Source organism: Eumetopias jubatus, unplaced genomic scaffold, assembly GCF_037043125.1.
Source record: "Eumetopias jubatus isolate StellerSeaLion01/CBP00866 unplaced genomic scaffold, mEumJub1_p1.0 scaffold_17, whole genome shotgun sequence".
Lineage (NCBI taxonomy): Eukaryota > Metazoa > Chordata > Mammalia > Carnivora > Otariidae > Eumetopias > Eumetopias jubatus.
In genome coordinates, this window is record NW_028274823.1 from 59,850,205 (window position 1) to 59,865,387 (window position 15,183).

Genomic DNA, 15,183 nt, shown 5'->3' on the forward strand with positions numbered 1-15,183 from the left:
CAGCTGACTTATTGATATTCAAGGAGTATCAGTTGGCAAGGAGCCTCTGAGGCAATCTAGCATGCAAGTTTTGCCTCTGGGGGAAGATGGTGAATTGGTTCTATCACCATCCTCTTGTTAGGGGATTGACTACATACTGAGAGCTAAGCAGTTAGTACCTAGGGTTAAAGGTTCTATCAGGTGCTAAACTGAAGACACACAGAAAGAAGTAGAGACTTGTACAAGAGTCCTAGTGGAGCAGTTTTCAAGTTCAGATCCACAAACTCCTGCTGTTGAGGGACAGTAAGGTTACCTATCTACCAGAGTTTTAATGTGTCCTTCCAGTTTCCAAACCACATTCTGTCTCAGAATTATACTCTAGCCTCTATGGGGCCTCACTGTTTCCAGTTCCCTTGAGCACTGGCCACGTAGGCCTGATGCTTGTTTTCCTTATGTAATCTGATTCCCTGGCCTCCTAACTTCCCTTCTAAAAGTTCTGAAAAGCTCAAAACGACTGTCTAAAAGTTCGAAAGAACTTCCATTAGTAACAGCAATCCAAGATTCCTGTAGTTGTCCTCATTACTTATGCTAGAATGGAGATTTTCCTACAGTCTTTTTTTTTTTTTTCCTCTCATTTCCAGAATTTGGAGTTTCTGACGTATAACTCACTTGTGCTTCCAAAACTATCTGTCATATTTTCCCATTTTCTCTAACTTTGTCTTGATGACCCACTGCCAGTGATGACCATCATGAGGCTGGGAATGACATGTCAAGGTACCCATGTCCCAATGCCTGCAAAGCTGCCAGTTCTCAAGGTGGCAGAATGGCACTGGGCTCCTACAAAAGAGGGGAGAATGCTTTTCTTCCCAACAGTGCTGTCACCTGGGCTGCAATGAAGTAATGCTTACACCTAGAGTCACACAAAATTCCCCTTTCAGCTCCTTCTCCAGTCTCCTTCCTTTCCTTGTTAGAGTAAAACCCAATACAAGTGTCTGGATGGTGAATTCTTACTCCTCTAAGCACCATGTTTTTCTTTCTTTCTTGGCTCCTATGCAGAACCTCTCTGCCACACTGTACTCTCAACAGAATTTCTTTCTCTCCTTCAGCCAAGGGGAAAAAAAGCAAAAAAGTAATTAGATACTTAGATGTCCAAAGGGTTCATTTCTCACTGTTCTACAGACAGATCTGATTGACTTTCAGGTAGCTGGGAGAAGACATGCTTTGGCTTCTTAGCCTCCTAGAATATAATTTCCTTTGTTTCTTTCAGAAAATAATTCAAGTTTCATTTGTGGTGGTTTTCTGTCATTTCATAGGTCATTTTGAATAAGCATGATGCCATTTACTTAGGTTTCCTTGACTTTATCACCAACCTTCTTTTCAGTAGCCTTGCTGATTATTCTATCAATAGAATTTATGTCAGAATTAATCTTGAAGGTTCCAGGGAAATCTGAAAGACGTGTCTGCACACATGTAGTGTTCTTGTAGATTACTTTATATGCAAATATTAGCGTTTTGACTATAATCTCAACAAGTAACCTTAGAAGTTAGTAAATAAATGTCTTATTTAAACACAGGTTCAAGGCTTAATAAGTATAAAGATGTTATTTTTATGGTAGGATGAAGAAGTAAACTTAATTCTGCCTTAATAATGTTTTAAAGTTAGAGGTGATTCAGTAATAGTTGAATTTATTCTAATAAATTTAATTCTTTAATTTCTGCATTCATTTACTGCCAGAAAACTCCCATGGGAAAGTTGTGACGCTATAGTTTCCTTGAGAAACAAATAATTGAGAAAAAGGAAGCCGCTTTTTAAATTAAAATAAGCATAAGAAAAACTAATAGCTAATTGATTAAAATAGCATGAGTCCAGCAGGATTGTGCATGGCTGAGCATATAAGGGATGCTCCCACCAGCAGAATTTGGTAGCTTTGAGATTAGCTGTGAGCAGATGTCAGTCTCTGCATATTTTCACCTCTTCTCACTTGCTTCCTAGACCTTTCATTCTATCAGACTCTGATTTTCATTCTACTCCAACATTGCTGCCATGTTGTTCTTGTTTCTCTTACCACCCCCAATCCATTCCACTTCTGTTAATACTTTATCTTTTGATCACAGCTTATCTTTTCCTCCAGAAATTCAGACTGATCCCACAGATATCCACCTCTAACTTAGCTGTGGAATAAGGTCTTTTTCTTATAAACTGATTCCATAGGGCAGCCAGGTGGTATAGACTGATAAGCCCAGATCTATTTGCCTTTTTAGTGGAACATACTAGATTGATGGGAGCAATTGTGGTTCAGCTGGCTGAAGGGATAGGAGTCCATATCTCCTCAGATGTCATCATTTTCACTGCTTGAAGTGTGATTCTACCCTTCACAGAAGTTCCTGGACTATTTCAGAACACCGAACTTGTCTCAGGAAATACTGCCACAGCTTGACAGTCCAGGAGTCTAGACTAGTAATTGGCAAACTTTTTCTGTATAGGTCCAGATAGTAAAGAGTTTCAGCTTTGACAGCCATAGGGTCTCTGTTGCAACTCCTCTGCTGTTTGAGTTTGAAAGCAGCCGTAGGCAATATGTAAACAAATGGATGTTTACAATAAAACATGGCTGTGTTCCAATAAAACTTATAAAACAAACAAGTGGCCAGATTTGGCCCTGGGTACTTAAGTTGCAGGCCGCTGCTCTAGACTGACAATTTTCTCATGGAGGTAATCTGTACTTACTGATTAAAGAAGGGTAAGAAATGGGCAGCATCCCGTGCACAGTTGGGAGCTCCCTGTGAGGAAATTTTGATGGGGTGATTTGTGGCCAAGCCCTGTGAGAGACACAAAAACCTCACTTGGGGGAAGAGTGCTAACTAGGCAATTCAGAAAATTTTTGTTGCTATTGAGATCCTGTTAGTCCAGTGGTTTTCAGCCCTGGCTGCACGTTAAAATCACCTAGGGAGCTTTTAAAAATCCTGATGCCCAGGCCACACAGGAAACCAATTAAATTAGAGTCTTTGGGAGTAGGACCAAGCAGTAATTTTAAAAGCTCCTGGGAGATCACAATGTGAGAAATGCTGTGGTGGCCTTAATAGCAGCCAGTAGTGAACCTGGTTCTGCATCTTGGCCCAAGGCTTGCCCTAGTATAGTGCCCCTTCTGTCTTTTATTAATGTGTTCAGTCGTGCTCACCTGGAATAAATTTGTAAGGAATTCCTGGGGGTAACCTACTGCATCAACTAGGTAACATGCTCAGTTATCCCTCCTAGGTCCCATTAAGATTGTTAGTAGCAGCTCTAGGAAAACAACTAGAGCTGAGAGATCTTGGATGCATGTTCTGCAGCTCTCCCTTACTCAGCAGTCCACTATTAGATAGCATTATGGATCCACATATGGACTAGGTTATGGTGGACTCTTAATGAGTATCCATGGCATCTTAGTTTTGGTGGACTATATTTGGGGTGAAATTGCCATGAGGAAAGAGATTCATAATGCACAAGTCTGAAATTGAGGTGTGGTGTCACATCACATGAAAAAGTGTGTATTTATAATCACCTGCACCAGTGCTTCTCAACTTTAGTTATACAAGGGCATCCCTTAAGGAACTTACAAACATCCTGATAACACAGGCCACAGCTAAGGCCAATTAAATCAGAATCCTGAGTAGGACTCTGTTAACAGTATTTTTAAAAAGTCTTCCAGGTGATTGTATTGTATAGCCACTGGAGTAGGACCTTGCTGCCACCTCAATGTTGTCCATGGACTTGCTGCGTCCGGTTCACTTAGGAACTCCTAAAAAATGCAGACCCTTACACCCTGCCCCCTGAATCAGAATCTGTGGTGTAATAAGATCCAGTACTGCAGTAAAGTTTGAGAAGGTGGTGTTGGAGACTGTAAATTTTAACTTTTAAATTGCAACATTATGTAGCTAGAGTTGGAAACCACTGCCTTACACCCTTATCTGTCTGCTGATACAGGGTGGTGAAGTCAGCAGGAATTTCTCAGCTCTGATACTCATTTGTTGCTCTGCTCTGAAGAGGCTGCCCAGGGTTGATTGTCCTGTTATGAGGGACCTGTCCATTGTTTTCTGAAGAGGACCTGCCTCTCCCACACTCTGACTAAGCCCGTAGTTACTAGGAACCATGACCTGAGAAATGAGATTTTCAAGAGTTAGTGCTTCTCCTTCAGGATGTTTGGAACCAGGACATAGTTTGTTATAATCTAGAAATAATTTTTACCTCTGGAAAAGTTACTTAACTCTGATATAGGTGAATTTGGATATATATAGTATTATAGTACTGAGTGCTCTACAAACTAAGGCTTAACAGATGTACTTTGTGATTTTCAGATGAGTCCTTTCTTTAAACAATTTTTTTTTTAAAATTTACTTAAAATCTCTACATCCAACATGGGGCTCGAACTCAGGACTCTGAAATCAAAAGTCACATGTTCCTCTGACTAAGCCAGTGAGGCACCCCTGAGTTTTTCCTTTTAGGAAACAATTTGCATTCTCAATTCTGATAAAGCAGAATACTGTGGTTCTTCAATTTAGACACATTTTCTACCTCACATTTTTAACATTCTGAAATTAGGGTATATTTTATGACAGATATGAACATTTAATGTGGTTTTCCTTTTCGATGCTTGTAAGGATTAACAAATTTACTCACAGTCTCTTTTGGTAAATACTCAGTCTTTTTAGATAAAATGATCAGAAATGGTGGGTGGGTGGGGGTGTTGCTTATGTGACCTCATGGGAGTGGGAGATGAACTTAGTGCCTATTGCTGCAGAGTGGCTGGTCTGGGTTACCTTCTGGACTGGTGATCTTTGAGGGATGGCTGGACTCATGCATAGTTATCTTGTGGGCACCTCTGTGTATTTCCTTTGTAGTCTATAGCTGATGGAATTTGTGGACTACTCTCTCATCTTGGTTAGGATCCATGGTTCTCTCAAGATGCTTGGCCCTTGATGGTGCTTCAACCCTTAAATCCCAGCTACATCCTCTGTCTGGTGTTTGGCGTTATCCATCTACTTCTCAGCCTATGCTGCAGGATTACCTTGCTTCTCACCATGGTGGGCTCAGGGCAGGTCCACCAGTCTTTAGCACAGCCACATTTTTTTTCTTTAATTTTTTTATTGTTATGTTAATCACCATATGTTATATCATTAGTTTTTGATGTAGTGTTCCATGATTCATTGTTTGTTCATAACACCCAGTGCTCCATGCAGAATGTGCCCTCTTTAATACCCATCACCAGGCTAACCCATCCCCCTACCCTCCTCCCCTCTAGAACCCTCAGTTTGTTTTTCAGAGTCCATCATCTCTCATGGTTCGTCTCCCCCTCTGACTTACTCCCCTTCATTCTTCCTCTCCTGTTATCTTCTTCTTTTTCTTTTTTCTTAAAATATGTTGCGTTATTTGTTTCAGAAGTACAGATCTGTGATTCAACAGTCTTGCACAATTCACAGCTAGCACAGCCACATTTTGATTGTCCTTTATGGTATCTAGGATGGTATGGGGCTTATCCATGCTTCATGGGAATCAGGAGTGGCTTAGGAAAGCTAAACTGCTCTTCCTTCTACTTATAATTACACTGTGATGCCAAGATGGTACTTTGGTCACCCCAGAGTTTGTGCAGGGAAACTCATAAAGCAGTTTTCTTCCTGAGTTCTAAAGATAAATGGAACCAACTCTGTTTTCAGTATTTCTCCTCAATCATGCTAACACAGCTGCCCAGTCTGAGTGAACCTCAGACAGGAGAAATAAGGACATGTATCTTACTTGTCTTTCTTTTCTGTTAATGGCTTCCACAACTGTTTTTTTCTTAAGACCTCAAGAGAATCAACTTTGAAACACAAAGCTGATCAATGGTGGAATTGCTGGATTATATGGTAGTTCTATTTTTAATTTTTTGAAGAACCTCCATATTGTTTTCCATAGTGGCTGCACCATTTATATTTCCACCAGCAGTGCCCAAGAGTTCCCTTTTTCACATCCTCACCAACACTATTTCCTGTCTTTTTGATAATAGCCATTTTAACAGGTGTGAGGTGATACCTCATTGTGGTTTTGATTTGTGTGACTCTGACGATGAGTAATATAGAACACCTTTTCATGTAGCTGTTGGTCATCTGTGTGTCTTTTTTGGAAAAATGTCTGTTTAGGTCCTCTGCCCTTTGTAATTGAATTTTTTTTTCTCTTGAGTTGTATGAGTTCTTTATTTATTTTGAGTATTAACCCCTTATCAGATATATGATTTGCAAATATTTTCTCCCATTTGGTAGGTTGTCTTTTCATTTTGTTGATGGTTTCTTTTGCTGTGCATAATCAATTTTAAAATCAATTATGGGCTGTAGTCAAACCACATTTGTGTTACTTTAGAATTTTGACCACAGAGCTCTACAAATCTAATCTTTATGGTCTTTTCTATTGTTTGTTGTCTCTTATTCATACATGATTAGCAGGTATATTTCCCCTGGATATCTTCAATAACAAGGAGTTTTGTGTTAGAAGAGACAAGGAGTAAATCTGATGGTCTAGGGTAGATGGGAAAAAAGGTATCTGACAACAGATAGTGGGAGTAAAATGCAACAAAGTTTCATAAGATTGTGTTGGCAAAGCATATGGCATAGTTTATTCAACTTTATGGTGATAGGGTTATAAATGCTTATTAAACAAAGCTGAGACACAGAATTAGGGGTCAAAACCAAACCTCACCATCAGCCACTGCTGGAAGTGGAATGCTGGACTGGATGGACCATGTCACATGACTAAACTGCATGTGAAGTCAACCCATTCTTTATTTTAGGGTGAGGTTTGGCTTGATTGGATTTTTTACAAATCCTTTAAGCAGTCAGTGGTTATTGATGGAAAATTGTCTTTTTCCTTTTCCTTGCTTAGCATTTCTTTGAATCAGTACTTCACTATAAACTATTGGTTATTGATTCATCAGAAGGCTTAATGCTTGATTTAGGTATAAATAGCAACATGAATATAATTTCTCCTTAGTTTGCTTAATTCAGTATCTTGATAGTTTTTCACCACAATTTTGGAAACATTTGTTTGTAGAGAAGAATGCTGTATGATTAACATTACATTTTTTACTAAAGCCTAAATCTGTCTTTGAATTATTGCTCTGTATAAAACAGAATCTTTTCTAAATAATAGTCACATTCAAAGTGGCAAAAGGCACGTATCCTATGATTACTAGGTTAATGGTTGGGTTTCCTAAAAATACTACTTCTACAGGTTGGGGTGCCCAAAGCTTAGTCCTGCAACTTCTCTAGCTGTATTTTGTTTTCAAGAGATATCATCTAGTCTTATGATTTAAAAAAATACTATTCTCAAACATCTTTGAGATTTTAGTAATACCAGTAAACCGTTTATATTTGAATAATTACAATGAAAATGTATAAGCTATAAGAAACATACTTCCAGGGCGCCTGGGTGGCTCAGTTGGTTAAGCAACTGCCTTCGGCTCAGGTCATGATCCTGGAGTCCCGGGATGGAGTCCCACATCGGGCTCCCTGCTCAGCAGGGAGTCTACTTTACCCTCTAACCCTCCCCCCTCTCATGCTCTCTCTCTTCCATTCTCTCTCTCTCAAATAAATAAATAAAATATTAAAAGAAAAGAAACATACTTCCAGCCCTTATCTTTCTCAACTTCAGAATTGTATGCTAGTTTCCAACTTAGCAACTCTAATAGTCAATCTTAACATGCCCAAAGTTCAGCTCTTGATTCTTCTTCCTTCTCATGTGTCCTTAAGTAAATATTACCCGCATGTACCGCGATTCAGGCCATATACCACAGAGGCATCCTTGATCCTCTGTTTCTTTCATAACCCATATCCAATCTATTAGCAAACCTTGTTGACTCACCACAATTACCAGAATTCTGCCACTTCTCAGCAAGTCCACCAATGCTCTCTGGAACAAGCCAATGTGGTCTCCACTTGGGCTACTGTAATAGCCTCCTAACTGTTCTTCCTTCTTCCATTTCTCATCCATCTTCCTTGGTCTGTGTCTAATCCCCAGTCTATTCTCTAGAGCAGACAGAATGGTCCTTTTAAATTTTAGGTCAGATCTTGTTCCTTTCTTGTTCTAAAATCTTGAATAGCTCCCATTCACAAGAATAGAATTTAGAGTGTTGATGGTGATCTATAAGGACTGTACAATTTGGTGCCTCAGTACCAGCCTGACCTCATCTCTTATGCTCTTACCTCACTCAGCTGTAGGTACTCTGGTCTTCCTGCTGCTCCTGGAAAACGGTAATCAAGCTTCTGTTTTGGAGCCTTTGTACTTGCTGTTTCCTATTTGGAATATGTTCTTCCAGATAGTCAAATGTCTTCCCCTTCGACTTCCTTGGAGCCCTTTTTACCTGATCAGAGAGGACTTCTCTGATCCCACATCTAACTAGCCCTTCCTTATCACATATCTGTTCTCTTACCCTTCTTCACTTTCTTCATAGCACATATCCAATATACTCACTATTATGTTACACAATTATGTATGTATTTATTTATTCTCTTTTCTCTCCTCAGTAGGATGAGGCTCACTGACATATCTTCCTGGTTCAGTGCAGGTGCACCAACAATATTTGTTGAATAAATGAAATATGGAGTCCAGATTTGTTTTGTTTTTGGATGGCAAGTAGTTAAGTAAAAACAGGAAGAAACTAATATTTGATGTTAGTGTTAGCGTGTGGTCTCTTCCTGGTTGTGTTTAAGTTCATGTTTTTTCCAGGAATAAGTATACTTCCTGGATTAGAACATTTAGCTACAGCTCTTTGCTTTGTTATGCCATCTGCATGGCCCAGAGGGCTGGTAGAATTGGAGAGGGTTTGACATGTGTTTTGTTATCATCGCTCAATAGCTCCAAGTAATAGCTTGGCTAGCAGTATTTTTAATCTAACAAACAAAACCCCAAATTGTATTTTAAAAGATGATGGTTGCTTTATGCTTTCTGTGTCATTAGTGATGATGATTGTTATAGGCTGAATTGTATCCCTCTCCAATTCATACATTGAAGTCCTAGTCCTTAGTACCTCAGGTAGTGACTGTATTTGGAGATAGGGCCTTTAAAGAGGTAACTAAGTTAAAATGAAGTCTTTAGGTGAGCCCTAATCCAGTATGACTGGTGTCCTTACAAAAGGATATTAGGACATAGAGAGATACCAGGGATGCCTGCACACAGAGAAAAACCATGGCATAGTGAGAAGGTAATGAAAAGAGTGCAGGCCAATGAGAGAGGCCTTAGAAGAAACTGACCCTGTTGACACTTTGATCTTGGACTTTCAGTCTCCAGAACTATGAGAAAATAAGTTTTGTTGTGTAAGCCACCCACTCTATAGTACTTTGTATGGCAGACCTGGTGAACTAATAAAAGGATTAAAAAGTGAAAATCAGTGGGGTGCCTGGGTGGCACAGTCGGTTGAGGGACCAACTCTTGGTTTTGGCTCAGGTTGTGATCTCAGGGTCATGTTCTCAGGATTGTGAGATGGAGCCCCCGGAATCTGCTTCAGACTTTCTCTCCCTCTCCCTCCATGCTCATGTGTGTGCACTCTCTCTCTCAAATAAATGAATAAATCTTTAAAAAAAAGTCATAAAAAAGTGAAAGTCAGTAATAAAAATCACGTGCCTGTTCTTTTTATTTATAGTTTGAAAATGAACTATGTAAACTGTCTTTTTTCTTCTTTTTGACCAGAAAAGAAAAGATAATATAAGTACGTACTTGATTCTAGATCACTTTGAACTGATCAGACTTCAAATAAAGTATAGGAGTGGAGACTTGCTTTTCTATGATAGTAGACATGGGAAATGACAAAATACCCTGCATTAAGGAATTCCTTTTTCTGGAAACTACCATGTGCTATCACTGAAATTAAATTTTAATTTTGGCTTGGCTATCAACTCTCTTTGTAACTGAGCAAATCATTCAACATAATGGCTCTTGGCTTAAGGTCTCTAAAATCTAGAGTTTCATTCATCTTTTCATTAACTAAACCACTACTTATTTATTATTGACAGTATGCTAGCTCTGGGTTTTTGGAATGAGTCAGTCATGGTCTCTGCTCTTATCAAGTTCATGGTAAAGCTGGGGAGGTGGTATGTATAACATTACAAAATGTTATAATGAGTGGTGTGAGAGGTACAAATAAGGGGCTGTGAGTGGTGGGGTGGGTTGGGGGAATGTTCCAGGCTGAGGATGCCAAACATTTCTTGTTCTGAGCCTAATAAGTAGTTTGTGGGCAAACTCCACAAATGGAAGATGGGAGTGAAATTTAGTCAGAAGTAAGATCACAAATTGCCTCATAAACCATGCTTTAGCCTTTATCCAGACCGTGCTTTAGACTTTATCTTATGGGCAGCTGGGAACCATTGGAGGGTTTTAAGCTGGTGCAGGTATTTCAGATTTGCACTGTAGAAAGATGGCTCTATGGAAATGTGGGATGGGTGGGGAGACAGTGATGAAGGCCACAATCGATGCATATATTTTTGTAACGACAGAGTGAAGGATAAGACTGAAATTGAGGCTCTGCTTCTGTGTCATGAGGATAGCATGGAAGGAGTGTAGGCTAGGGCAGTTATCCAGAGAGCGCTATGAGAAGCGGTGGCCCTGGGCTGAAGAGGAGGTGACAGAAACTAAAGCTTTTAAAGAGACATTTTATTTATTTTTATTTTTTATTTTTTTAAAGATTTTTTATTTTTTATTTGACAGAGTACAAGCAGGGGGGAGTGTCAGACAGAGGCAGAGGGAGAAGGAGAAGCAAGCTCCCCGCTGAGCAGGGAGCCCGATGTGGGGCTCGATCCCAGGACCCCAGGACCATGACCCGAGCTGAAGGCAGACGCCTAACCGTCTGAGCCACCCAGGCACCCCTAAAGAGACATTTTAAAGTACTCAGAGAGGAGGATAAGAGAGAGGGAGTAGCCCAGATGGCCTCTGAATTTCTGCCTCAGTTTAGAGGTGTCAGTCCCTGGGGTAAGAAATACAAATGGAGGAAGACTGTTTTTACCCCACAGTCTGCCGAACTTGATTATCTCCTACTCAGACAAAAATGGCAATCTCTGCCCCTTTGCACATGGTTCCCTTCACTTGGCTCTCTTTCCCTGCTATCTGTTCTGGTAGAAAACTGTTCTTAAAGGCTCTTCTTGAAAGCCCTACTTAATGCTTGTGAATGTTTGCCATCTCTATAGCCCTTTCTTTGTATTTATAAGGCTAAGCAGTTATTATTCCGCTTTTTATTTTTTTTTAAATTTTTAATTAACATATAATGTATTATTTGTTTCAGGGGTACAGGTCTGTGATTCATCAGTCTTACACAATTTACAGTGCTCACCATAGTACATACCCTTCCCAATGTCCATCACCCAGCCAGTCTGCTTTTTATTTTTATTTTTTTTGTTTTTATTTTTTTAAAGATTTTATTTATTTATTTGAGAGAGAATGAGAGAGAGAGCACGAGAGGGAAGAGGGTCAGAGGGAGAAGCAGACTCCCCGCTGAGCGAGGAGCCCGATGCGGGACTCGATCCGGGTTTTCCAGGATCATGACCTGAGCCGAAGACAGTCGCCCAACCAACTGAGCCACCCAGGCGCCCCCAGTCTGCTTTTTATATTGCAGTTGGTTGTGTATCTCCTATCACCATACTGGAGCTTACTCATCTTTATTTTCTAAATGTCCAGGGTATTGTTTTGAACATAACCTGTGCTCAATAAGTGTTCATTGGCCTAAGATGGTCTGAAAGAAGATTGTAGTTGGTTTAAGGCGAGTGTTAAATGTCAATGGAGTGGTACACATTTGCTGGATTCAATACTTCAATCTTCCACAGTACTTTTGTTAACACAATGAAGGTTGTTTTTGGTAGGAAGTAAATAACAGTTGAAATTATCAATAACTTGAAGAAGGGACCTCCCTTTCCTAAGAGTAGATGGATATCTTTTACTTTAAAAGATCACTGGTTTTACTGTAGACAGCTGTCTATAGACAGTTTTATTTTTCTACCTTTACTTTCTTTCAGAAATCTGAAGTTTTTAGCTAACTAATATGACTTAAATGTCTTACATTTTGTTTCACACGTTAAAAATTAACTCAAGGAAGCAAAAGTAGCCCTGAAGGTTCCTGTGAGCTCTTGGAGGAAGGTTAAAATTCAGTGTTTTAGCTAATAAACAGAGAAGAGATGGCAATAACATGGCCTTTTTATACTACAATGATAGTAGAATTAAAAAAATAGATTGGGAAAGAACATGATTATAGAATATAAATGTAATAACCCAAGTTGGCATTTAGAGAAGACTTTCTACAAAGCTAGCATTTGAAGTACTAAAGCCATTATTGTATTAATGCAACAAATCAAAGTAAATTAAACCTCGTGCCATATTCTGCAATGCTCCCATTGTGCACTAGTGTTGCTCTATATAATGACAGTGGATGGCTTGGTTCATTAAGCATCTCAATTTAATTATTAGTATCTTTGGAGCATCAAGAGCACCTGAATTAGGAAAGATTAGAAAAGTCTTTTTTTTTGTACTATAAATTTCAGTATATAAATATTACACCACATTAAAAATATACCTGGTTTTATGGAATTTAAATGTGCAGAATTAATAAAGCAGGTGATTTCTTCTTTTCATATTATTTGAAGTATCTAATGTAGGACCATTTCAATAGGGAGCTCGTTCCTCACCAGAAGGTGTGTCTGTGGCCCAGCTCAGATTTACAGACTAAAGAAAAGCGAGTGAAGCCAGGCTCTTTAAGAGCCTGAAGAAGCCATAAATTTTCTAAATGAGAGGGACTGAGAAAGAGATAAAAGGGGAGGGTTGCGCATGAGTGACAAAAAGAAAGGTTAGCAAGACATAGACTAGGACTTACATTAGCATCATCTTTGCTATAAATTCCAACTAAAGTTTTTGTGTTGCTTATAAAAATAGAACTGATTTTGTACTGAAAAAGAAAATGAGGGAACAGGAATTATTTTACAGAATAACCTGAAAGCTATTTTTTACTGATTGCTGATATTCCTTCAAGAGATGGGAGACTTTTTCAGATAACAAATGCACTCCCAACCTTTGGTGAGAGTCATCTGTTATCCTGAGTCACAGTCACTGAGGGGAGTTGGTTAGATCCTATAAGTAAGTTGGGGTTAAAAAAAAAAGTTTAGTTTTCTTTTTTCCCCCACAGGATTACCAAGCTATCTTTACTTTCTGAAATAAAGGGAATCATTGAAAGTGTCACTTGACTTTAATCAATATCAAATAATTATACTGGGGTATTTCAGAAGACATAGGTATAAATGATTTATAAATGTGAATAACTTGCATGTGGCAATTGCATTTATTTTGATGGAGGCACAGTGTTCTTATACAGTGTTCTTTTCACATTTCTTCTTTGGCATTTATTATAAGGAACAAAGCATTTCTGGAATGCTCATTTTAATTTCAAAGCTCAGGCTATTCTATGGGAAACATTTGGCGCATGGAGATCTGAACAATAATAGAGGAATGTTCAGTGGGAAGCGTCATGAATTGTGGCACTTAAAATACATTCTGAAGGAACATTTAGACAATGATACTTATTCTTCATTTTAAACAAAGATTTTAAACTAGGTGCTATAATTTGTCTTAATCTGAACAAATACCTTTTAACTCTGAATATATAAATTAGTCTGACAATAGTGAGATATTTGCCTTTTGGAATATGTGAAAACCCATGTAATAAGTCAGGCATATTATCATCTTTATTTAATACATAATAAAGACACATGGCTCTATTTGACTGTTTACAAAACATACAGAAAGTGCTCTGTTAACTGATTTCATCACATTTAGCACAGGGGACCCCAAGAACAACAGGAGGGTAGCCCCAAGAGAACACCTCTGACAAGGATCCCGTAACAGATTTTCTGTATCCATGTGGGGAATGGACTAGAAAATGTACATTAAATGTCAACCAATATTTGTGTCATGTTGTGCATTTTACAAGACATTTTACATATTTAACCTTCATACAGTCATAGGATAATATGATTGTTCTCATTTTCCAAGAAACAAAGACTTGCTACAAGGTACTGCACTCTGTGTTGTGAACATGAGAATAAAGCAAATTAGAATAAAGCAAAGGGTCTCTTGGATGGAGGAGGAGAATTTGAAAGGGCAGACAAAAATTATTTTTATCTACATATTTCCCCCATAGCTTGTAAGTTCTTTCTTAGTTTCTAGTTAAAAAACTAGGGGGTCCAGATATACAAATAAATATGTTGTGCTTTGTAAACAATAAACAAGCCAAACCTCTAGGGGCTACAGAGCAGGAAGGGTTATGTATAGTACATTGTCAAAGATGTGGTGCATGATTGTTATAAGCCTTGGCTATCTGAGGATATGTAGGATTCTAGCTTTCCACAGGAGTTTCAGGTCTGTCATTTTAAACCCTGGACACAAGTTTTTTTTTCTTCCTCTACAGTGGGGATCTTCCAGCTTTGCTTATAAAAATGTTAACCATATTTATTATTGGGATTCAAGGTTTAATTAAGAAATGGATATTTTTACAATGTAATTTTGTATGAGATTTAGTTTCCAAATACAGATGCTTAATTTCTTTCTTTTTTTAAAAAAGATTTTATTTATTTATTTGTCAGAGAGAGAGTGCGCACAAGCAGGGGGAGCGGCAGGCAGAGGAAGACAGAGAGGGACAAGCAGGCTCCCCAAGCAGGGAGCCCAATGTGGGACTCAGTCCCAGGAACTCGGGATCATGACCTGAGCTGAAGGCAGATGCTTAACCGACTGAGCCACCCAGGCGTCCCTCATTAGTTTATTCTTATATTAAACAAATTTACAAAAGGAATAATGCTCATTATTAACATATTCAGGCAATTCAAAATATAGAGATTAAAAAGCCCCTTTCAACTACCCCATTCGTTAAGCCATTTATATAATAAATATTTATTGGACAGCTACTTTGTGCATTGTTCTGGGTGCTGGAGAGAAAACCACGTTTTCTGCTTTCATGGAGTTTACATTTTAGTATTGGGGGCATGAAATAAATGTATAAACAAAAAAATCAGGTTCTGTAAGTGTTTTGAGCAAATTATATAAAGTGGGGTGAGAGGACAGAGTGAGAGAAGGTGGGGATGGGGTGGTCAAGAAAGTCCTCTTGTTAGGAGACTTTGAACAAGACCTGTTTCAGAGGCCTAAGGAATTAGGGGAGAGTGTAGGAGAGAGGTAAGAGA

General features: G+C 38.8%; 1 protein-coding gene across 1 annotated transcript in view; it reads left to right on the forward strand.

The window, feature by feature from the left end:
* The window catches only part of CTNNA3 (catenin alpha 3), a 1,824,697-nt gene that overhangs the window by 13,788 nt on the left and 1,795,726 nt on the right, over positions 1–15,183 (forward strand). The window lies entirely within an intron of this gene.